Raw genomic sequence first — 27015 nt, forward strand, 5'->3', positions numbered from 1 at the left:
GCGTTCCAGACCATGAACTATCATACTCTGCTTTATAATATATGAATTCTTCGTGAGAAATAAATGAATTCCACCATATACTAACAACAGGCCATTTGTCCTCGACAACACTAAAAGGAAACCCAGAAACAGATTTTCTGCACATTCATATGGAAAATGGATATTCCTGTATTACATTTGAAAAAAAATTATTTTATTTTGCATACATGTACATGAAGGGGGAAACGAGATATCGCACCACTGCCACAATAATTTAGACCTGCATATATACATCTCGTATATCTTTCCAGCTTGACTGAGCAATGTTACCATGGTCATGATGGTAGTTGCCACTGATGGTAATATTGCATTACGGCAGGTTTGTGCAATGGGGCCGTGAAGATAGATTGAAGAAGTCACATACCTCCCCCTTTTTCTAATCTCTAGACATCTATGCACGCCTCTACAAGGGCCGTTGATATGGCGAAGTTCAAGGCCTGGCTTAAAGCTCCTCAAATTTCTCAGTCTTTAGCACGAACCTGTCGTCTCCAATTATAGATCGGAGGGACAGGAGTTCTAGCGTCAGGTCCAACATCCAACCCCCTGAAGGGCCGAAGGGGGTCTGCATGACTCCTTTCTGTTTGGGTCTCTCTATCAAAAGGGTGGCGTGCAGGTGTATCATGTATGTCTACGAAGGGGGGGGGGCATGACGGGCGTTTCGTTCAAGTCTCCGAAGGCCCGAAGAATGTTTCTTATAAATCCCCCTACTTTCATCTTCGCCACAGCAATGTCCCTTTAGATTTGGCAGGAGTAAGATGATTGGGGTGGAGTGAATTGAGATGGGGGGGGGGGGGGGAGGACCAGGAGTCGTATCCTTATCCTACCGAACTTCCAAAGTCGCACGTTTCTGAGGACGCCTCGTACCATGGACCTATGCTCGTACAAGCAGCCGTGGTATCCAGATATCTCTAATTGTAGAAGGGTGCAATATTTCTCACAATTGCAAATCGGTTGGGATTTATTGGGAATTCGATGGGTCCCAGAAGACCTCAGAGTGACGGTATTACCCCCTTGATGGGGTCACCTGGGGTATTTTGACGGGGTCTTCTTTGCTATGTCAGGAAGTTAAAAGAAGAATGTGGAGCTGAAATGTTTTGCCAGTCGCAAAAATACATCAAAACTCGCAAATAAAGACATCCAAGAATTTAACGACCTGCATGGGAATTTGTTAGTCATGTTAGTAAATAAGGACTCTGTCACTTTAAGCCATCATCATATTAATTACGTAAAATAGTGTCACGTTTTTATGATATTATTCAAAGCAACAATATCTTGTTGAAATCTGGACATACAAGTGAGATCAGATAATGGTACATGTAATATTGGAGAACTGACGGAAACAAAATAAACCGACATGATTTCATTTGGGGTAACAGGAGGCCTTTTATAATGAACAGAATGACGGGAATACAATGATTAATGCAACAGTATGCATCGCACAATGGACCCCGCAGGTTTTCTCCTGTATATGATGGGATCGAGAATACATACGTCCAAAGTGAGATGTTCACATTCGAAAAGTAATCCAAATCCATCCATACTATTATCATAGCCCACCTCACTCCCCGTCTGCTCTTACGTTTTCATCCAACCTCGACAATGAAACTCGAGCAAGCGCCAAGGCTCTGGAATTACATGTCTGCCTTGGCCGTGTAGATACGAAAACAAATTGGCATTCACACGTTAATCGACAGAAATGAAATCACTCTGGTATGTGCACGCTGCTACCTATGGTATTATTATGTGCTATTTATAATGGCCACTATCATGACTGTAAGCGCAGCCAAGAGAATGGTGCGTGTTGTGCCGCTAGCCAATGTGTGGGTTTGTGAAGAAAGTGGGACACCAGCTCATTGGTCATGCAAAGAAGTACACATAAAAGCCTCAATATTTTGGGATAGTAAATTAAATACATTTATAATTTGTTCTTATACTACTAAGTAAATAATTAACAGACTTGGGTAAATCAAAATCAAATTCTGGAGATAGAATAATTATATTGACGGGAGATCTCTTTTATTCCATAACGCAATTCTATTTTCCTTAAGAGACGAAATTATCATCAGATGTGCGCTAAAGACTGGGCATTACTGAAGTACCTCGCTAGTGGTTACGGTCACTGAGCTTCTGAAAGACTCATCCTACCGCTGCCACTGAATAATTCAAGTATTCAACCAAAGTTACATATTCATGAAGTTTTCCATTTTCTTGGATGCACCGTATTTTACGTCTACTCATAGTGCTTCAAAAATTAATATTCGACTAATGAATCGCTCGAAAAGGAATACGTAAAGCTTATGTCATATTCAAGAAGAGATAGTGAATACGACCATGAGTTAAGACTTGTAACATCACATCTCACTTATCATCTCATTTGAGTTACAGTTACACGCAACAACACGCACCTTCGCTCAAGGACGGTCAGAAGTATGACTAACCCGAGGTGAATATGGAACCTGAGGGGTACATTCATGGGTGAAAACGGGGAAAGTTGAAATTGGTTTACTGGAAAGTACTAGGAATATATCACACATCGTTTCATGAAAACTAAAATGATATCAGGACATTCCACGATTAAAGGTAATCATTTGGAATTGTATTATGGTTGTTTCTGAAATACTCCTTTCCAAATCTTCTAGACACCCCTTTGCGAAGGACATCAACTCGCCAATACCCCAGCTGTCTTCAGAATCCCTACGCATCAAGCTTGTTTTGTCGAACTGTAATCATTCGATTAATAAGAACATACCAACTGGCACCTTTCTGATCCAGACCTTGATAGATTAGCTTGAAAACAAGAGAATGTCCCCATCAGATAACACCCAACATCAACTCATTCAACGTGTGATACATGTCACGTCACCTTACTATACCAGTCAGTATGTTTTTGGTTGGGCTGTCAACTCGGTTCTTCCAAAATGACCAGGTTGTACTTTTCATCTCCATCTCCGCGCTAATTGGAAAAGAGGGATTTTGCATTCGGGGACGTAAGCTGATAAGCCCTCGAGCCCCTCTACAAGCCGGTTTATAAATGCAATATTGGATGTATTAACCATGATTATGTATTTTCATGAAGCATATTTTGCAGAATGTGGGATCGGATTCTAGTCGCCCCTCATTTTGGTTTCTCGTAAATAACTTATTCTTTGCTACTAAAAAACATCGAAAGTGTGAGAAGCTGGTCCGACAGACGGCTCGGAATGTTGTCAACAAATCAGAAGACAAAGCCAAAACAAAATGCCGATAGCAATTAAGATAAACTTTCTAACGTTGAAAACAAATCATTTGACATACGCGATGAAAAAATATTTCCAGAGTCGAATGTTGAGCGTGATTGTGAAAGGCCCCAAAGAGTTTGTATACACGAATTACATAAAAATTGTCAATCGCCTACCACCCGGTGAACATGAATTGTTCCTCGAACGTGAAATTCAATCCCGCAAAATTCAATTCAACTATCATGTGTGATAAATATACAACACATTCATATCGCTTTTACATGATTATTGAAATTCGTGTCTGAAATGAAATTTGATTATGTTAATTGATTCTGATTTAATCATAGGTTTTAGAACTGTACTTTTGATGATTGTTTTATTGAATCGGATTTTCTTGCATTTGCATATGATAGCATGCTCAAAATTCCACAAAGTGAACAAAAGTCTCCACATTGGATACATTCTACGACACGAAAAGCGGCGAAAGAAACTGAAATAAGGCAGTGCTACCTCCCGAGAGTTATGGTGCATGAGATGCAAACCTTTCTTTGGAATGCCAAATGAAACCATGTTCGAAACATTCATGACGCCATGCAATCACGTGAAAGAAAAGACAACTCCAAGGAAAGCTACGAGGAGAGAGATGGGGACGAGAATCAGAGGAGTGAAACGAAGAGATGCGGAGAGTGGGATGGAGAGAGGGTACCTCAAGTTGCTCACGGTCATTGCATCCAGCGGGTTTATACGGTAAGGTGAATGTTGGCTCAGCGAGCCGGAATTGGCGCCTGATGAAAGACGGTACGGGTACAGGTCAACACGGAGCCGCAGGGCCTTACATGTGCTGAGCAATACGGAGTCGCAACCCCTTCCCTCACAATGATCGTAGTCACACAACATCAAAAAGTCTGCTTGTGTTTTGGTTTGATAAGTAAATTGTCTGCACATTTTCCATTCGATTTGCTGTGGTCGTTACAAATAGCTGAATTGGATGTTCAACCCCAGAGACGGATTCTTACAATAAAGTTAAAGACTCTTATCATGTAGATACGTATTATGAAAACGTCAAGTGACCACTAACAGCTTCAGTTGATCAGTTCTAAAAGAACAATATCAAGAAAGTCTCAAACAAATATCACCCTTGTGATTATATCCTATATAATATATTACTTAATAACCTTGAACGATCAGCCTGATGCCAAATGAAAAATTACAACTTTGATATTTCTATCCAACTAAGGGATTGTTCAAGAAGACTCAGCAGTTGGACTCTAACCCCGTCAATCATATCCACGAAAACTGATTTCACGACTATGTTAGATTACAGAATTATTACAATGTAATTCAGCAAACACCTTGGTAGGCCTACCTACCTAAATATTGACGTCATATTGGGTTCATAAACTTCTTGCATGAAAAGTAAATTGATCTTTTATATCAAACACAGATGTGGGAAATTCAAAACCATGGAACATGACAATTTACTAGAGTGTTGATCTTCCATTCTCAAGACCTTCAAAGATCATTTAAAAAGTTTAATACATTTAAAGTGTAAAAAGTAATAATTTTTGATACAAATACCTTCCAAAACTTGACCTAGTACATACTGCTCATTTAGAAATTTATTTCTGAATATTTCGTTCTGTATAGGCGTGCTTGAAATCCCTTAAGTCTCTTCCCCTCGGAATTAACTAATATCAAGAGATGAATTTAAATTGAATTGACATAAACCTCAATTTAAGAAGGTGTGTTATGTGAAAGGTCTATTCCCTGATGTAGGGTATAGCTCCTTGCTTCTCTGAAATTGAGATGCCGTGGCACAATCTCAATGCCTTACTAACAAATCGCAAACTCTGTTAAGTGCCAATCCCATTAAAGATTTAACGGATTATTCGCACGAAAATTCCATTTAGAGATCCAAGGAAAACGCTGTGATACCATGAAGATCGGAATATCTATTTCGCTTTAACAGCCTGATATTATATGGATACCCATAGGGAATTATGACTGTATACTCCCTCGAGAATGGTTGATATTGAAAATTTGAGCATATTAGGCAAAGCATTCACTCGACCTGGTCATAATTTGGTCGAAATTTGAAGTGTGGTGGTCCCTCTCTTATGCGCTTGGAGCTTGGAATCTGATTAAAACTCCAGGTTAAGCGTATGAAATGCGAAGCTATGGTCCCCCTGTCCGTATCCAATCAATCCCTTTTCCTAAAAATTTTAAGTCGATTATACACATGCACTACAGAGCCTCATATTCTGAAGAGCGCATTATGATTTTGTGGTGGTATGATAATAATGTAAGAGAAGGAAAAATGTGCGTGCTTCTAAGTGAACCGTGTTGGTATTGAATTAGTCGGCAGTTTATGCCAATTAATTCGGGTTGGGTGGATATGTGAGTGTACTTTTTTGTGGAAAGGTAGATGGAAAACCTTGAACTAGCTTAAGGGGATGATTGCTAAGTTTAGGTGAAAGTATGAAGCAATTAATTCCACATTGCCTACATTGATATGAGCGATGGATGGATGGATTTATCAACCATTCATTAGCATATATGCCCAGTGGTATTGGCACAATTAATGTTCTAGTTTCATCTTGTCGCTCAGGGTGATTCCATTTGTTTCGGCCACACGACATTTAATCATTCCACGTACTTTCTATCGATGTAAATCCCATTTGGTGAGTTAGCATGCCCAAATTAATAGGTATCACACCATGTTAATTTAACAGACTACAGCAGAGTGTTAACGGGTTCAAACTCTATGTCTGGTTCAAAATGTTCTTTTCTCGTATCTCGCTAGCAGCTCCGTCAATTCATGTCAATTTAAAGTTCCTACTTGGCACTGCTGCAGCGAAAAAGTTACCATCAAACTAGTGTGTTGGTTGGTACACATTAACTTCATTTACAAGCTGAGAAAATACAGGAGGAATTGTTCAGAACTGCATTTTTGTCGGCTATACTAACACCGTGTTGGTCTGTTTGCTTTCGGCTGTTTAGGCAGAGGGGCTGCATTGCGGTGTGCGACAAAAGATCCAATTCTCCCCCGTTTCCCTCCCCGAGAGTGCAGGCTTGGGTTTTTGTGGAGGTTGGCTATGTCTTTCTTTATGCCTGGTGTGATGAGGGATAACAGGATTGCACTGGGGTGGAGGCCCTTTTTCATGGCTCTATTTTGCCTCTGTTGCTGCCGTTGCTCCAGCTAGCTCGTCAGTGCAATTCGACGCTGGAGTTCTTGACAACAGGCATGAAAACCAGAGTTGTTTTCATAGCCTGGTATCGCCCAGAGCCCTGCAGGTTGAAGGCAGATCTGATGTACGACCCCACAACTTATGACCAGCTTCAACATAACATTTATACTGTACAATACACCATGCATACAACGGCATATACAATAATATTGCATGTCGTTTCTGTCAAATAAAGACTTTAAAACATTTCAAAAGAAATCTAGACAATCACAATGCAGTAATCTATTTTCAAACATAAACAAGACTTGAAACATGTGGGAAGAAAAGTCTACCATCACATACTCAACAAAGATAATAAATTAATATGAGCAAACTGCTTAGATCATTCGCATTTGAATATCGTTCCTCTTTTTCGTATTCCTATCACGATCATGTTCATATTCGGAAGGGGGATACGAAACTAGTAGAAGTGGAAATGTTGCTAACAATTAACTAGTTTTCAAGAGAAACGCATTTTTTTCCATCAAAAGGTTATAAAGATCGATATACAAAAAACCCTTGAATGAAGAAAAGAAAATGCTATGAATTCATAGAAGTTGAAGTTTTTGGATAGATCATTATTTGGACACACCAGAAACGTTATTCATTGAAATTTGGGAATGTATGTTGATTTTTATCGTAATGATGACCAGAAAATTGACTTTACCTGTGTGCCCCCATCTTAAGCTGTGATGGATAGGATGCAGGCTGTGTATAGATGGAACTCTTCAGTTTTATGACCTCGTGTGTACAATTAGAATCCAACCACGCTGACCGGACGGTAGAGAGCAGATGTCATCAGAAATTGACTGGACAGATAAGATGTTAACTCTTGCAATCACATCGCGACAAATGCAGAAAACAAAATCACAAAGTTTCCCGATGGGGTGAGGGTGATGATGATGTCTCACGACGCCAGGAGATGAGGAGCTCCGGCTCCGGAGGATCCGGGACAACGAAAGAGATGAGAAATCAAGTAGGAATCCACGAGTTTGAGTAGGAGAACTGGCATCAAGTCAGTTTGGATCACAGGAGCCCGGCGCATGGCAGTCCGGACTCGACTAGATAGAAAGGTGATAATGCGGCGATAAGAGATGGCACAAATTCAACACCTTCGACTACGGAGTTTGAAGATTACGGCCACCCTGATAAATGAGGGTCACAGTGCAATACGACGGTGTGTATAGGAGAGTGTGTGTGCGTCATCATTGGTAGGGCTATAGGTAATGTGTGTGCCCGTGTGTGTGAGTTTGTGTATACTATAGTGGACTTTGGATGGAAAGAGGCGCTGTGTCTCGAGCGGTCGTCTTTTTAGTCCTCCATCCTCCTCCTGCTCGTGCGAGCAATCATTCTTCCCTATTAGAATGTTCAAACACCTCTCCCATCTCCGAACTGGTCAGGTTGGATCGTCACACTGCCTAGCACAATCCATTTTGACAGTAGGGGTGTCGATGAAGTGTCCCATTCAACGGTACACTCTTTTATGTTAGGACATATTTCATTTTAACGAGCGACAAAGGCGGTGCCTTGGCTTCACACCCGAACAGTCAATAAAATCGACTTGCTTGGCTTGTGCGCATTCAGCGGGTAATAATTCGAATAATATTTGACAAATCGCATGGCGACCTCAAAGGTTATAAATACCTTTCAGTATTGACGGAGTGATTGTAATATTTAATGCTGCAGTAAAGCGCTTTGTCCGACCTTTGTGATTTCTCTTCGGAGTTTGATCCTTTGTCGTATATGAATTGTTTGAATTTTGCTGCTGATGATTTGATTGCAATACAGATAGCTATGGATAGGTTAAATATTACAAACAACAGCATTGCATTCACCGTTCCAAAGGTTCAACAAATTGAGTACTATTTTTACAATATGAAAACATGAAATAACAGAGGAAGATCGCTTTTCTATGTCGTTTACGACAATCAATTTGAAAAAGTTATATTAATAGGTTCCACACGATGAAATACCCAGAATGGAAAATTGTAACTGTGCACATTCAACTGAGTCACACCCACGTTTCGTAACCCTTGTAGGAATGAAAATTTTATGGATACAAATCGAGCAGAATGTTTTGTTTAAAATATTCTGTACTATTCACGAAAATATCAATCAATTTGTGAAGCAAAATTGACGTTTTAAAATGGGGAAAACAATATCACATTTAATTGTATGCTCAATCATTTCAATTTTATATAAATCATTATTTTTTTAGACATAAAACGTCGACAATCACATACCATTGTGATCTCCGTATGTCAATATTTCATAAAGAAAATTCGGACTTAAATAGGGCAAAGCGACTTCTCAAATCCAAATTCTTTACAGTTGTCAATATAAGAATGACAATCATTCCAGTTGATGTCGAATGCAGAAGCTGAATGATGTGCCATAGCAGAAAATGTAATCAACCAATTTCCCTAGTTGACATTGTTCTTTCTTTCATACTCTTCACTGATGATGTTTCACTTTACATCAAAGTACAACTCGATTTTTTCTTCGCAAATTCCCAAACGTAATTTGTTTAAAAGCCAGGCAGATAGTGGTATTGCCTTTATTAATTAGGGGGTACCGATGCATGTAATTCGAATCCATTTCCAAATCAATAGTTTGGTGATATCCCAATTTAGCGACTGTGACATAAACGGGTCATTTAAAAAAGTTCTAATCTTACAGACCATCTTTTACAAAACCAAATGCATGCATTTTTAGATGTGTATTCTTCTGTGTAATTCATCTGGACAAAATCTAAAGATTCACGTTATACAACCACATCACAATATTTTAGCTACTTTTCACAGGAAACTTACATGTAATGATCATAAACCATTATGATCTAGATAGTGACTGCACTTAGTGATGATTTAGTAATTCAAATTTTAACTAGAAATCAACACAGTCACTACTCACAATACAAGCCCTATTAATGATAAATTAATACTTCAATTTTTAGTGTAAATGGTTCATAAAATCACGTTTGATCAGAACGAAATATTTTATATTAATTATTTTTTTCTTTTCCATCATTTATTGCTTTTTCAATGTTCAACGCAAAAAAATCAATCTTATCAGCAACCGTGCTGTAAAAAGGAGTTTGAAACTTTCAGAAAAAAATTAAAATACGCTATCTTCTTCTTCCATCCATTCATTCACTGTCCAAAGTGCCAGCCATTTTATTTGTCCGGCTGGTCGTTGACTTCACAGAAGACACATTTTACATTCAAATCACCTAGTCCCCGTGTCCCAACAGTCAATCTCAACCTATATCGGGTTAAGTAAATTTGCACTATTTTTACATTGGGTATGGCGAAAGCAGTACTCAAACCACTTGAAATCCTCTCCCAACCTTCTCCATTTAAAATTTTTACAAGAGAAAGGAAGAAAGGAAAGAGTGTTAGGCTGTAATATACTCTTCTTGCTCACAAAATAGAACTAAAGAGGAAAGCAATTACTAGTTAAATCGGAATTAAATGGATGTTTGGAGTTTGACAAAGCAGGGAGATTTGTTAACATACTTCAGAACAGAAAACCAGCGAAGGCAAATTAAAACTCGCTACATCAGACTACAAGTAATGATATAAACCAAATACAAGATTACACATCCGTTTAACTTTCCGTTTATAGTAATGTTTTTTAGTGTGGTTTGGTTAACACTTGGAAAACCTGCCAACTTCATTAAGACCGTCGGGTGTATAGGTCATATCAAAAGGTCTAAGAAAAGAAGAGAGTTTTGTAAATTTTATATTAAAATCGGTTTTTATCATTTTGCAAATCTTGCTAATTGGGTACCCCGGAAAAACTTCCCTTTTTCAAATCGACTGAATATGGTTTAAATGTCTCAAATCAACAGCTCGTTAAATAGCGTAGATTTCTAAAAGGGAGAATAAGGTGAAAAAAACACCCAAGAAGTTACACGCGTTCGCCAATTTTTTAAAGTATATTTTTGTCGAAAATCCATGTTTTTTTTAATGTCACTTCAACCTCTACCCCCATTTTGTTTTGTCCCATTCCATGTATTGAAATGATTTTTGTAACAAAAGGATATAAAATGAATAATATAGGACCCTTTTTTCATTTCAACATTTTTATTGCATATTTCACCAATAAACATTATATTATAGATTGAATCTTTCAATTAACGCCTGTGAAATGACCGTGAATTCATTTTATCTGAAAAGTTTCACCAAAACTAAATACAGGCTCTAGAATCTGAAATTTGACACCAACCATGCCAACGTCGCAATATTCAATGTTCTAAAGTGTCTTTTTAGTCATCATATTATATTTACATTTGAGATCATCCATCTTTATAGCCTATATGTACTGAGGCGCGATAGTCCAGTCGTATAGAGCGGGGGTTTCGGACTCCGGTGACCCGGGTTCGATTCCTAAGTGGTGCGCTAGTGCCCTTTGGTAAGGCATTTATCCTCATTACCAGGTCCCTCGGAGAGGACCTTAAGCCGTCAGTCCTCTGGTTGCTTGCTCACAGGCATTCGTGCTCTCTTAGCAGTCAGGTAAAAAACCTCGGTATGGAGATACATGAAGCAATTACATTGTAACATCATGAACATGGTAAAAGTACATGTAAACTGGTATATTAAGTTAAATGTATTGCTTTTGTTATCATCATTATTTGCTGTATATTTTTAGACCTTATTCTAAACGAAAACCGCTTGACATGTGAGTACTTTTTACCTGATGATATGAACAAGCTTTTCTCGGGTTTGATATTTGCCAATGCAGTTGACACTAACCATGCTAACTGTAACGTAAATAATGTGCGAATGTGCCGTTAGCAGTTGAAATGGAATAAACTTCTTCACCCCTTTTCCCCTTTTCGAAGTCTCTTCTGTTCTCTTCATGTGTGAAAGTGACTTGCGCCATGACAAAACCGGGTTAAACAGCGCCGGTGGGACCTATACTGGCCACCAATTGCAGAAAGACAGTGGGTTGACACCGCGTCACGTGGCGCAATAAATCGCTAATAAATTGATCAATGGAGTTCTGTTTCGTCAAGTCTTTTCCTTTATATGTTTCCTAATAGTTACAACACCTTTTATTTTTATTTCCTGAACATTTTTTTTGGGGGGATGACTGAGAAATTTACAATACAATTTAGACAAAGTGAAAGGCACAATAGGAATAAACAAAGTTTTGTTTTTAATGGATGGAAACTAACAAAAAATGATAGGAAATAGAAAGGCGACAGTAAAAAAATCATCATACAAAGTCATACACATTTCAAAGAGGTTGTTTCCTAAAGCTTGAATTAAGTTCGAAAATAATTATCCCCCATTTTTTTTAGATGTAAGCCTATACAGTGTGCAAATCTTGTTGAACAAGAAAAACAACTAAATTCACACAAACGACTTTTTGATAAAAGCTAAGCAATATTTTCGAAGACACAATAATGGAGGTCAAGATTTCCATACGGTTTTAGTTCTGAACGTACTGTGATTAGGATTTGAGTTAAAGTTAGGTTGAGCTTGGGGTTAATGTTTGCTCTAATGAGCAGAACAATTAAGACCGGAGTTAATGTTCAAGGAATAATATTTGTTTTCGTGTATTCAAAATGGGAACTGATAATAGGGCATCATTACGGTAAAACTGACCAAGCTGGAGAACAGAAAGAATGAAAAGAAGCAGCAAATAGAACAAAAAGTAGAACAACATGCATAGCGAATTAGTTTTATTCCACTAGTATTTCACAAGTGTTCTAATTTTCTGCACTTTTAATGTACTTTCTAAATGCCTCAAGAAAACTATGGGGCGCCAAGTGTCCGCCAGTATATTCTGTGCAATTCAAGCAATTCCGTACACAAAATGTGTTTTTATTCAGACGAAAATCTTTTCGTCATGACGCTGTTTTATTTCGTACACGAAATTTATTTTGTGTCACACAAAATTAATTTTGTCTCAACGAAAAAAATTTCGTCTAGACGAAATGTAATTGCGTCCACAAACTTTTTTTGGCGTGCCATACTCCGTCCAATTCACGCCATTCCGTACACAAAAGTTCTTTTGTTCATATGAAAATGATTTCGTCATGATGCAATTTTATTTCGTATACGAAATTATTCTTGTCACACAAAATAAATTTTCGTCGAGACAAAATGTAATTTCGTCCACAAAATTTATTTCGTACACACGAAATGAATTTTGATCTAACGAAATGGCACCCCAAGTGTTCAAAGGAAAATTCTGTAGGAAAATTTGTGTTTCACTCCAACGAAATTCATTTCGTCATGATGCAGTGTGATTTCGTATACGAAATTTATTTTGTGTCACACTTATAATCAATTTCGTCGAGACGAAATAAAATTGCGTCCTCAAAATTCATTTCGTTGCGATGCGAATATCTATTCGTCGATGAAATGATTTTGTGTCACATCACAAAAAATTCCGTCGACGAAATGATTTTGTGTCACATCACAAAAAATTCCGTCGACGAAATTATTTTGTGTCACATCACAAAAAATTCTGTCCATGTAAAATAATTCTGTCTCCTCTTTCTGGCAGGGTATATGAGATCGTCGCTGATTGGCTGCACCTTGCTCAAGCCGATCTTCGATCGATCGATATCCGGCCGCGGGACGGTCACACTCACAGGTCGGCATGTTGGTGAACCTTTCCTGTTTAGCTTAGATTTCACGTTATCATGGTTATTCATGCCAACAAGAGCTGCAAACAACTTCTCTAATTAGTAGAATGTGGACGGACATTGCATTCGTAAGTTCAGCTATGTTTGAATTACGTTGAAAACAAAATGGGAAATGTGGTTGCCATACCTGCTACTTTCATTTGCAAGAAGCTGTGTACTGTAAAAATTATAGTCCCATGTATTCAAGTTTGTGTACTGTAGTCAGACAAAGGGGGGGATTGGTCTTTTCTGCACACCTAAAATGGTGAGGAATTATACAGGCTGAAGATATTTTGGCCTAGAACTTAGCAAATAATGTAAAATTCATACAGAGCAAAATGCTGAAAATTTCATTGAAATCAGATGACAAATATATTTTTTTTTAATTTGAAATAACAAATTTATTCAACAGTTTGGGCATGTTGGGCGGGCTTGGCCGCAACTTGGCGCAAGTTTACCCAGCCTCACTTACCTCATACCCCGGGCCGGGGCACTTGAACAAAAAGTGGTGGGGGTGTGCCGCAGGAGAGACAAAAACGGGGGCCTTGGGCTTGGAGCATGGAGCGGGAGTATTGTAAAAAGGAGGGTCCTCGGAACGGGGTTTGGAACTAAAATTTTGTGAAATGGGGGTCCTTGGAAGTTGGAACGGATCGATCGCCAGCGTGTGAGTACGTGCGTATGCATCCCTATGGAACGGGCATCCGTGATGCAGCTAGCGCAGCCTCCGCCGGGTGCGCTCGCTCAGAGACGATGGTCGGACAGCGCTCTGTGGCCGCTTTTCACCAAAATTGCAGCAGATCAATGCGACCGGAATGGCGTAACGAAAAATATGCGAAGCTTTGGAGCGAATTTCTTCTTTTTTCTAGATAAGAAAAAAATGCTTTGCCTTGGCTTGGAACGGAAATTTGGGTGTAAAAATGGGGGTCCCCTCCGCGGCACATACCCACTATGCATTATATACTGAGTGCCCCCCCCCCCCCGGGCCTCGTACTAGTGTGAGTGCCCTAGCCTAGGCTACTCCACTTACACGTATTGCGATGTTTCAGTCTTGATTCAGGCCCTCTTCAAATTCAGCTCCTCTGTAATTATGCTCTCGCAGACAAAGTCCGGAGGGGGCATTAAGCGTTCCATCTGTCCATTGATTTGCCTGCCTCCCCCCCCCACCCCCACTTGGTTTCAGTGCAATAAATTGAAATATATTTGATTGTTTTTTTTTTAATTTAGGTGTGTTGGTAGATGACACTCTAGGCACCGTGCCTATTAATTCCTGTGTTAAAAAAGTGAGTGCACGCGAATTAAAAGTTGGACTTAAATTACTAGATTTTAACATGGAACTCCATTAAGAAAACTATTTTTAATTAGTCCCTAGATACTACTTCTTTTCTTGGGGTATTGAAGCCTATTCGTCCAGAACTTGCTCAACTTTTGCGACTAGCCTTGTCGCCATAGGGTTGTACACATCCTCGTTTAATACTGATTGTCACGTGACACGGCAATGTGTGTGTGTGTGTGTGTCGTTAGGCTGTTTGGCCTGTATTCAAGGCGTTCTATCCGTTATGATTTTATATTGAAGCAGAATACATCAGGTATAGGCCCATGTCAAGTCAAATCGATACAGGGATCGAGGAGGGGGGAGGGGTAGAGCAAAAAATTCCCAGTCACATGGTATGAAAATGATATTTTTTAATGATTGTTCATGCATTAGGGCAAACCCCTGTGTGGCAGGAGCATGATGAGTAAAAAAATGAAATAGTAGAAAGAAAGAGGCCGAAACATATGGCACGTGGGAATAAAGTTGCTTTATATGTTCCAAGCGAATGAAGCAAGCGAGAAAAAACCTTTCGTGCAAATCTAAATTTGAGACAGATATCTTACCTTACACTTTTCCTAATTTTGGTTTCTTTAATTCCCTTCATTTTTTTATATCTTGGTTGTACGTAGAACATTCGGGGGGCATGCACTGGGCATAACCCTGGCTTGTGTACCCCAGTGCTAAATCAGCAGGTGGGTTTTGATATCTCTGGATCTTTAGCAATTTTAAAACTTTTTATAGAATGGATGAGAAAATCCCTGCAATCTGATTGGTTGAGAGCAATGCAAAAATTTTACTGGGCTGCATGAACGATATCCCGATAATCAAAACGCAACGATATCCACTGTAAACAAGCAATCGTCCGAAAAGGTCATTGTGATGTCATCGCGCATGTACTGTTACCGTCGCTTGTTTACGTCAAAATTTGAATTTCGATCAAAGCAGAATGAATCAAAGGATGCAAAATGATCTGTAAGTACAAATACGGTACCGTAATTGTCATTGGGATTAAAACTGCCCACATACTCGTTAGTTGAGAAGTCCAGACATACATGTACGATCTAACGTTAGATCTATACTGCCCTGGGCTGGCTGTGCACAGCGAAATATCCACTGCAGGCCCAGGCAGGCGCTGGCCCCCGGCGCGGCCCGCATACACACACACAGCTACATGTATTGGAGGTCGGAGGCTGCCTCAACTGCTCAAGATATAGTCAATGCAAAGCTGTATCTGGCATTTTGGGTATAACAATATCTTTGTGGCAACATTATCCAGTTAAGCCCATATTTATGTTGTCCAGGGTTATCAAAGTGTCTGCGCTCTGCATTAGATTTTGGAATTTTCATGCATCGATCCGGTAAATAAATCATGCGTCCAGTAAATAAATCATGCGTCCGGTAAAAAAAATCATGTGTCCGGTAAATTAAATTTACCGGACGCATGAAATTATCATGCATCCAGTAAATCATTAATTTTTGTGGTTTATTAAAAAAAAAATTCCATTCTATAAAACAGATGATGCATGGGTTTCTTTCGTGGGTCAGTGGAACTGTGTGCATGTGGTTACCTTGTACACAGAGTTCCTACTGACCCACTCTAACGCATCATTTGTATATAGATGGCTACTATTTTTTATTAAATCGCGAGTGTAGACCTAAATGTAATTATAGAAAAACATTTCGTTAAGGTTTTTATTTTTTTGACCCCCCCCCCATAAAAGAAGGAAAAACAATTATAAATGAAGTTATAATATACACCCCTTTAATGATTTCGCTTTTTCTTCTCTCTTTTCCCCTCCTTTTTTTGGGGGGACCTTTTCGTTTATTTCCCAGTCTTCCCTTTCTCCCCCCCCCCTCTCTCTTTCTTTCTTTCCTTTTCTCTTATCTGGATTTTTTTTTCCGGTGAAATCCACTAGGGATCAAGGGCCAGCCTGCATGCCCCTGCAGCGGTTTACGCCTCTGCCGTGGTATACGCATGATCTTAACCCTAAAAAGACTGAATCAGCCCCCCCCTCGACATTTTTCGTGATAAATCCGCCGCGCAAATCTTTTTGACCGCGTTGCTCGCTGACTTTTTACTTTCAAGTCTCGCACAACTTTTGAGACCAAAATTGTGACCCCCGGTACACAGTTTCGAAATTACGCAACATTTCGTTCGTGCATGCAGACCCAAAATTACTCAAAAACGTGAATTTGTGTACAAATCCAATACAAATAGTGTTTTTAGCCAAAATTCATAAATGTATTATTATTTTTCCTTTTACTGCTTAAGATCAATTTATTTTATCTTTTTCATGGTCAAAATAAAGTCCCTGACAATTTCCATTGAAAAAACAATGAAAAACAAAGTCGAAAAACAATGAAATACATAAGAAATTTAGAAAACAATAGAATACATAAGAAAATAAACATGATGTTGAAATTTTTTAAAAATAAATTTGATCAGATGCCTATCTAGAGTAGGTGAAACAAAAATTAGCATTTCAGGGGCATTATTTTATTAATTAGAGCAAACTAATGATTTTACGCAAAAATTAGCATAATTAATGAAACATGAGATTTTTTGCATAATTTGATGTGATAATTTGGTAGATTATGCCATGGGTAATGTGTGCCAATTTTCGTCGCGATCGCGCAATCGACGTCCGAGATCATAAGGGGGGCTGATTCAGCGCCCCCTCCCCAGTCTTCTTAGGCATCGAAATAGCCCAGTCTATTTAGGGTTAATCATGATTAAATAAGAGGTAAATCCAAGATTTTCCAAAGTAGGGGGGGGGGGTGGGGTGAATTTTCTCAAGTACAATTAGACAACTCCCAAAAAAGGTTCTCACTTAAAAAAAACCGGTCATTTTGTCTCACGTAAAGTGATGGTCACTAAAAATGAAAGTCATTTCGTTCGCGTGATATTCGGCAAGCTCCCCCCCAAAAAATAAATAAGAAAAGGGAAAGTCATTTTGTCCATGTTATATTTGGCAACCCCCCCCAAAAAAAAATTAAAATAAAAAAAAAGGTTTTAACTGTAATAATGATCGAAGGTAATTTTGTCTTGCGTAAAATTTGACAAATGAAAAATAAGATTGTCACTAAAAAAATGAATGTAATTTTGACCCACATAAAATTTGGCAAGCCCCCCCCAAAAAATGAAAAGGTTTTAACAAGCAAAAAAAAGGCTAAAAAGAGAAAGAAGAGACAAGAATATGAACGAAATATATCCCCATTACAAATAATGCTGTGATCATCATGAGGGAGGGGTCGCATAACTAATATAATTCCAAAATATTTACTATAAATCTCAATAGGGGGATCGTGTAGAAATGCTCACCAACAGTGAGCATTAATATAATCCATTTTAATTTCAACTAATTTTATAAAGTATTAAATGTCTTCCCACCAAATGAAAGTCATATCGCATAACTCCAATTTGTATTAAGGCGTACATTTACCAAAGTCTTGGTTTGAAATCAGATTCAGAACAGCATTGTCCAACCGGCAACCCATATTTTGGGTAATGTCGCCTATGAGGTCCAAACATTAACATTAATCATTGGTACTAGGAGTGTGTGTGTGTATTTTGAGTTTTTGACAGACGTATATCAATCAGGTTTGATTATTTACGTCTGGGACCGACCTTTAATGTCACAATCCGAAAGACGTGATCAGGGCTCGAACCTCTGCATCAATGTGTAACTTCCCCACAGCTTGGAGTGGGTGACACCATAGTAACAAATAATAATAATATTCCCAATATTTATATAGCGCTTAATGCATCGGAACGACGTCTCTAAGAGACTAAGCGCTTTCCAGACTCAGTATTACCACGGTCATCAGAACCTTGTATGCCTGCGTACAATGTATGCACCTTCTCCACTCCCTGGGGAGCACTCCAACAAGAGTTCCAAGACTCAATTGCTAGGCATACTACATTATACATAGGCTTTCACATCCTACCAGGTACCCATTTAACACCTGGTGGAGAGTGGCAAAGTGGATTAACGCCTTGCCAAAGGACGCTAGTCCATGGCGGGATTCGAACACACGACCCTCTGATAGTACAGGCCAAGTTTGAATTTGGAGTCGGCAGGTCAAAACACATTAAATATGCAATTTAGTTTCCGCATGATAATGTCTTTTTTATGAGTTATGAAATATTCTACTTATTTGAACAAATTTGGGTGTGTAGGTAGATGATACCAATACAGGCTAAGTTCGAATTCGGAATATGCTGGTCAAAGATCACAGCTCATTAAATATGCGAGTTGGATTCCTCACGATATCTTATCAAAAGTCATCAGATTTTTTAAAATTTGGGTGTGTTGGTAGATGATGATGCACAGCATTTATATAGTGCCATATATCTGTTAAAGACATTCCAAGGCGTATTGGAGGAGCCAGCCAATCTGGGTCGCCTACAAGGGTGCGCACACAGAACTGTGACCCGCAGGTATCTCCTCCCAATTACTGGTTGGGGGTATCCGGGTGGACCACTACACTGGGTCATTAAATATGCGAGTTGGTTTCTTATAAAATAACATCAATATGAAATAATCACGTAGGCCTTATATAAAAGTGCAAAGGCAAGCAATTTTTTTTCTTACTTTTTTTGGAACTTTTATATATGTATTTAGGATGTATTTTGTCCTGAAAATTTAACATTCTAGGCACCGTTTGTGATCCTGAACAAGATGTGTGTGTTCTAGATAATTACTGAGAATGCCAAGCACGAACATAATTTTTAATAAGTGTTCTAGCATGATCCTGTTAAGGACTGTTTAACCATGAGGATGGTACATATTTCAATAATGGGAATGCGAAGCACGAGCTGAAAATTGTTGACATTCCGACCTAAAAAAAATGGTCATTTGTTCTATGCACTAGATCATAAAATGATAGGTACGTAACTAAATAATTGATGCGAGTGCAAATTGGGAATTTGAGTGTGGCAAACTGATTCTGTTTGGTTCTGCTTGCGTAGACTGGGGCCCGTTTCTCAACACCGTTAAGTCTTCTAACTTCTTAACTAAATTGGAAATAGTTAGCTACCTGTTAGCGAACTGTTTCACGAATCCCTCTTTGCCAAGATCGGGGACAACTTGACCAAATAGTTATGACATCTCCAAACCTGTCATAACTTACTTCTTTCTTAAGGATCAAGTCCACCTCAGAAAAAATGTTGATTGGAATCAATGGAGAAAGACCAGACAAGCACAATGCTGAAAATTTCATCAAAATCGGATGTAAAATAATAAATTAATGACATTTCAAAGTTTCGCTTATTTTGAACAAAATAGTTATATTAACGAGCCAGTTACATTCAAATGAGAGAGTCGATGATGTCACTCACTATTTCTTTTGTTTTTTTATTGTTTGAATTATACAATATTTCATTTTTTACAAATTTGACAATTAGGACCTCCTTGCCTGAAGCACAAAATGTTAAAATAATGTAATTCCACGTGTTCAGGGAGGAATGACACTTCATTTCACATGACAATGACGAGAAAATAAAAATAATTCATATTTCATATAATAGATTACAAAAGAAATAGTGAGTGATGTCATCAGTTTCTCATTTGCATATCGACCGAGATGTGCATAACTGTTTTGTGAAATGAAGCGAAACTTTAGAATGCCATAACTTTCTTATTTTACATGCAATTTTGATGAAATTTTCAGTGTTATGGTTGTTGAATTTTTCTCTTTTTATTCAAATAAAGTTTTTGTTGGAGTGGACTTGTCCTTTATGTAGTGATATCATGTGGATAGACTGTGACATTCAAATGAGCCTCGAAATTTGAAAATTTTATTACGTAATAATTTAAAGAAAAATGAATTATATAGCAAACAAGTGGGATAAATCATTTAATAGTAATTGTAATGCACAGAAATTATAACAAGTGTTAATTTAAGGTAGTAAAATAATTGAATTGACAAAGATTCTACCACTTCAGGTCATCCATAATTGGACTCGTTTTCAGACCCTTATCAAAATTTTAATAAATTCTTCCTCTAATATACGCATAGCATTCATAAAATTGTGCGTTTAGGTATCTAAAGAGTTTAACAATCCATGATAATATATTTTTTGATGATGTTTGGAATCCTGAAAATCTGTTTGATTATCATCAATTAAAGGCAAAAAGAAGCTGCTGAAAACTGCTTATCTAAAAAAAAAAGAGCCAATGGAGTAAATTAGAGAGTCAAAAGGGGGCCTAAGCTTTCGATCCTAGCAGAATCTTCGTCGGAGGCAAAATGACAAACATAAAGTGGAACAACCATGATATAGACCACAAACATCCAACAGCAACACTAGAAAATCATGTTAGGAAGAAAGCCTTATGGTTTACTTACGTAAACTATTCAAATTTTATATCTTGGGATAAATATCTCAATGTCCACTTACATGTGATTTTTTTTATCATGATATGAATTAGTGTTAATTTCATTTCCTCAGAAATTTAATGCCCATGTCTGCATGTTTAAGTACTTTTTAAGCATATTTTGCCTCTATTTTTTGCAACTTTTGGAAAATTTGCTATTTTGTGACTAAGGCTACGTCTGGTATGTACTTTCCACCAATAGTATCAATATGATATTAATGGATTCTAGTTAATCCTTTTGGGTAATTTTGGAACTAATTCTGTGTTTGGTAGATAAATAGGACTAACTTGTCCAGTGTTGAGAAACGGGCCCCTGCTGATGAGTAGGCCTAGAGTTTTTATGCCCCTGCAGATGAAGCCCGGAGGGGGCATTAAGTGTTGCCCCTGTCAGCCCCCCCCCCTTGGTTTCCGCGCAATAACTTGAAAAACATTCAATGGATTTAAAAAAATTTGGTGTGTAGGTAGATGTCACCAAAATACAGGCTAAGTTCACAGCTCATTATGCAAGTTGGTTCAAAATTATTTTTTTGATTATATTTATATGCGTATTGATTTCTGCATGATATTAAGTTCAATCATATTGAATAGATTTCTGATCGCGTTAACTGGGGCCCGGTTGGCACGTTTTAACCAGTGTGTTTTAAAACACATTTTTTTTACTTGTGTGTTATAAATAAATCCTCTTTCTCTTCCCCCTTTACTCTTTCTTGATTGCTTTGTCATGTTCCTCTTCTCCCTGTTCAATCTTGCACAGCAATCAATATTAAGAATATCATTTTAACAAACAAATCTATGTGATTAGCTCACTTTTATCTACAATAAATTCGTAAACATGGCAGGGCCACACAACATTCAAGACTATTTTTGGAATGCATGCATGGTTACGCAGTTATGATATACACAAGTGCATATTATCAGATTCCGAATTGCTTAAAAACTTGATTTCATGTACAACTCAATGTGAGTCATTGCCAAAATTTGTATCTGTATCATTATTTTCAGAAATTGCTGAAAATTTCTATTAGTAATAAATTTGAAAATCTGTACATAAGAAAAATGAAAAAGTAAAAAAAAAAAACATTACCAGTAACCTACATAGACTGGGCTATTTCATTTCCTAAGAAGACTGGGGGGGGGGGGCTTTATGATCTGGGCAGTCAATCATGGGATCACAGCGATGATTGGCAAACGCATTACCCATGGTATATTCTAAAAAACTATAATCAAATTTTGCCTAAATCTCATTGCTAATTTATGCGTAAAATCAAAAGTTTGCTCTAATTAACTAAATAATGCCCCTGAAATGATCACTTTTGGTTCACAGACTCAATATATTTCAACATCACACTTATTTTCTTATGTGTTTATTGTTGTTTCAATGGAAATAGTCGGGGACCATATTTGACCGTAAAAAAGTTGAAATTAATTGATTTTAATCAGTAAAAGGAAATATAATGGCACATTTATGAATTATGGCTAAAAACACTATTTCCATAGATTTGTACGCAAATTCACATTTTTCCAGCAACTTTTGGTCTGCATGCACTTCCAAAATGTTGTGTAATTTCGAAAACACATACCAGGGGGTCGCAATTTTGGTCTCAAAAGTTGCGCGAGACTCGAAAAAGTGAGTGAGTGATGCTGTAAGTCTGTGAGTGATGCGGTAAAAAAAATTGCGCAGTGGATTTATTGCAAAATATGACAAGGGGTAAATCAGCCCCCAGTCTCATAAGGGTTAAAAACATTATATAGGCCTACTGATTGTTTTTAATATACATTTGATCAGAATTCCTGAATTAAAAAAATAAGTAGTTCAAGGGCTATATTTATAGGTTTGAATTGAATTTGTATTTTATGCCCTAAAATTGGTATAATTGATTCAAATGAAATAAAGCATATTGATTTACCCGAAATGAAATTAAGCTTTGAAACCCAATGTATATCAATTTTTCCATTGTGCAAATTCTCCTCGCCCCCCCCCCCCCTCGATTGACAAGACTCAGGATACCTAGGGACAACACGTATATAATCATGTATTAGGAATGAAATGTCATATTACTTATAAAGTGTTTTTTTTTTGTAGGCATTCAATTTCCATGATTTAGTAATTTGGGGGGAAATATCAACTTTTCTGTTCAAAATTCATAAACAAAATTGTGGTAATCTCTTATTAAAACATCAAGAACTGAAATCTTATTTTATTTAGTGTATAGTTTAATTGATTTACAGAAAATTGCATCATAAAACAATAAAAAAACATTTTGTACTACAATTCTGCGGGGCATCTGTTTCCTTTGGACACGTCAAACTTTCTTAATTATGTGTAATTGATTCTATGACATGTGTTTACATTTGCTGCAGATTCCCATTCAGCCATTGGACTGAACCGGTACCAAGACCGGAACTGTAACACAGTAAGGATGGTCAATATGAAGCGAGCTTCATTGAATTCCTCCAAGAGCTCTGTACTCTGTTCTGATCATTTTGAAGATGCTTGCTTTGACCTGGGCAGACGATACGTCTTAAACAGGATGCTGTCCCAACCATATTTGATTTCCCGCCTCGTCTTCAGAAGGTACAGTGGATCTATATCATACATGCGTTCTAAAGAAATATATATTCTGTTTTATCTACCTTTGTTTTGATAGAACATTGCTTTAATTATTCAATTTTCAGTAGCAAAATAGAGATGAAAATTATCCTAATCAGGAGGATAACCATGGACCGGGGCCTATACTGTGTATTTACAGTAAACTACTAAATAAATATATTTTTTAAAATTTGGTTTAACTCATAATCCTGGGCTACTTTGAGATTGCATAGCCCAGGGAGGGGGAGGTGGGCTTTTTTGGTCCCCCTCTTCAGATCTTGCCTCTGATCAAAACGAAAACCAATGCACACATCAACATCAATGTAATCTGCAAGCATGGAACTAAAGGTTACAGAATTCATTAAAATTTATTGTTAATAAATTAGTAATGCTAATTTATGCGTAATAGAGAATTCTTTGTTTTAAAGGTTAATCTCTAAAGAATTCCCGAAATTCTATGATTTCTAACAAAGTTGCTCAAAAATAAATGGTAAATGACATTTCTAATCTTATGTATTTTATTGTTTCTATAATTCCATATGTATTTCTTTGTTTTGGGGCCTTATGTATTTTATAGTTTTTTTAATGGGATCTGTTCATGGCACTATTCTGATTATAAAAAGCAAAGATTTGATTATTTTCAACCAATAAGTGCAAGAATAATGATAAATTTGTCAATTATGACTGAAAATAGAATTTCCATTGGATTAAATGTGTATACAAAATAATATTTTTGAGCAATTTTTGGTCCGACATAAACTCATAAAATGTTGCGTAACTGAATATCCGGGTATCTCAAAAGCTCTGCAGAATTGACCAAAAAGTAATCATGGTACCTCATTTCTCATTGTGGACTTATCATGAAAAATGTGGATGGGGAGGGGAGTTTATTAAGCCCCCCCCCCCCCCCGGCTAGATAGGGTTTATATATCATGTATATTTTTAAAAAAATTATCTTGTTGCAAGTCACTGCAAAAGGTTTGATTTCTAAACGAATATTGTTCTTCATGGATAATCGAATATTTGATTGAAAAATTATCTTTGAATAGTTATCTTTTCATTCTTGTATCTGTTTTTGTTCAATATTGTTTTTCTTATTTTTTTATTAATTCGTCTCCTACAGAATTCACCCAAACCAAGGTATTTCCCAAAAGACTTTTCGATTCAGCAAACAACCTCCCAGATACTGCAAAGACACCAGTGCCAAAGTCTTCAGCACCTTAATTTCTCGAAGACCACTCCTACTGAATACCAGAAAGTCCAAGAGGGGTAAAGTGGAAGTCAACAACAATAATGGACTGTATTAAAACTTGGAGAAGAGGCTGAAAACCACACAGAAGTCCTACCTTATACATTACTTGCTTTTAAGTTTGGACAAACATTGATTTGCACAACTTTACAACAAAAAATTTACGCTGTGTGGATTCTGATTATTTAAAATAGCTCAATGAAAACGTTTATCACTGGGCATGTAACAAAAATGAATTCATTGAATTTGAAGATGTCTTACAGTATATTCATTCTGATTTGAATGTCAGAAGAGAAAAAAGTTTGTGAAAAGTAGGAATGACGGCAAGCTGACAGAAGAATAGAATACATGTAGGATAGAACAAGGCCACAGTTATAAATGAGCTGTTGGATAGAGACAAAAAGATGAATTAAGAATGGGGGTGATAGAGAAATAGAGACAGGAATTGGGGAGCCTGTGATGAATGCCTGAGAAAGTAAAAATTACCATATTTTATTTTTTTAAGGATTTGAACAGTCAGGAAGAATGTGGTCTTTTTTCTGTTGTTATTTCTCAAAATACTGGTATGTTTTGTGTACAGAAAGGGGTATAATCCTTTGCAATAATCACTCTCACAGAAAATATTAACTAATCAAAAGAAAAGTCAAATATTTCACTGATTTACAATTGTTCGGTCACTCTCATATCTAAAGTTACCCCCCCCATCATTTCAAGGTATTGGAGAGAGAGGTTGGGCAGGACATGGCTGTCAGCAGAAAAAAAATGCAGGGTGGGGCAAAACAATTTTGGGATATGTGCGAGGGAGCGAATGCGACAGAGCAGAATTTTGTGGGGGGGGGGGATATATGCGAGAGAGCAAAATGACAGAAGGAAAATGCAGGGGCCAAGAGATTTGAGGAATATGTAAGAGGGAGCGAAGTGACCAAGCAGAAGAAATGTAGAGGACAACAAATTGTTGGGTATGTGAGGGAGCAAAGCAACCAATTAAAAAAGGAGGTTAGTCAAAACGTTCTTGAATATGAGTAAGGAAGCAACTTGTTCACTTCCGAGCAGTAGGACTCGTTTTAAAATAGCTTAGGAAATATGTGTTTCCTAAGCATGGTAAACACATATTGTAGGCCTATAGTACAATTTAGGTGCTCTAAGAGTTAAATTCTGAATGAGCTGCATTTGCTGGTAAATCATGCGCAGAGGATCTTTGTCTTTTATCCATTTCTACACTTTTCTTTAGATTTCAGTTTTAAGGCGGGAAGGATCCCACCCTCCTGTGGATGCTAATATTTTGACTGACCCTGGGTAAATAGAATAATTACAAAAACAAAAATGATGTTTTAATATGAGATTTTTTAATGCCCCTTGAAAGTCCACCATCTTTCTCACTCTCTCCATCTTTGTTTTTATTCATTTTAACTTTCCAATTCTTTCTCTCTTGATATCTATAAAGTTCAGGTTCACCCTTTTAACTTGCACTATTCCAAGCCCCCAACCAATTGGCATCCACAGGAATGGGGGAGTGGGGCTTCCCCTAGAAAATAAAGTCAAACAAAAGAAAAATGTGGAAAATAGAAATGGATAAAGACAAATAATCCTCTACGCATGTCTTACCTACCAATAGTTCATTCACAATTTAATACCTAAATTCTACTGAGTTTACCATACTTAGAAAATGCATATTTCCTATGCCATTTTTAAACAAGTCCCTATCGCTGGGAGTGAACGTGTTGCTCACCAGCACGAATTCGAAAATATTTTGATTGACCTGGGGCCCGTTTCATAAAACATTTGCCGCAGCGGCAACTCCCATTTTCTGCGGCAAATCTCAAAACAGCGGCAAATGACAATTTCTGCGGCAATATTTGATGCAGCTATTTGAGCTGCGTCAAATATTTGCCGCAGATACTTTCAGGGGCAAATGACAATTTCTGCGACAATATTTGATCTATTTGAGTTGCGTCAAATATTGCAGCAGAAACGGCTTTTTCATCAAAATATCAACAATTTGGAGGGCCTAACAACCATATTGCTAAAGTTTTTGATGATATTGAATTGATAAATTGCTTTTTGTCATTCTAAATAGAAAATACAGGTATTTTCACTCATTGACAAATAAAAGTAGATATTTATTGAATCACTAAATTTATTGAATTGAATTTACTGAATTTATTAAAGTCAAATTTATTTCATTAAATAGATACATAGGAACATCCATTGTGTTCCTGCAAATTTACACTTTAAAAAAGTATTTCTTTATCCTGTAAAAGAATGAATAATTGTCTCAGTTTGTCAAAGATGTTGCGTCATTGGCTTTTGAGTTTCAATTAGATTCATTTCATTATTCATAAGTGTTTTTTTGCTGCTGT

The 27015-nt window shown here is 37.4% G+C and overlaps 1 long non-coding RNA gene across 2 annotated transcripts; it reads left to right on the plus strand.

Annotated features, from left to right (window-relative positions):
- The first annotated feature begins 13007 nt into the window (after window positions 1-13007).
- On the plus strand, window positions 13008-26630 carry LOC121415567. 2 transcript variants are annotated; one of them, XR_005970023.1, is made up of 3 exons: window positions 13008-13216; window positions 23178-23391; window positions 24530-26630. It is a non-coding gene; the product is annotated as an uncharacterized LOC121415567 (long non-coding RNA). The 2 variants fall into 2 exon arrangements; XR_005970024.1 differs by lacking the exon at window positions 13008-13216 and adding an exon at window positions 14348-15411.
- Window positions 26631-27015: the final 385 nt, after the last annotated feature.

The sequence above is a fragment of the Lytechinus variegatus genome, chromosome 5 (genome assembly GCF_018143015.1).
Source record: "Lytechinus variegatus isolate NC3 chromosome 5, Lvar_3.0, whole genome shotgun sequence".
Taxonomy (NCBI): Eukaryota; Metazoa; Echinodermata; class Echinoidea; order Temnopleuroida; family Toxopneustidae; genus Lytechinus; species Lytechinus variegatus.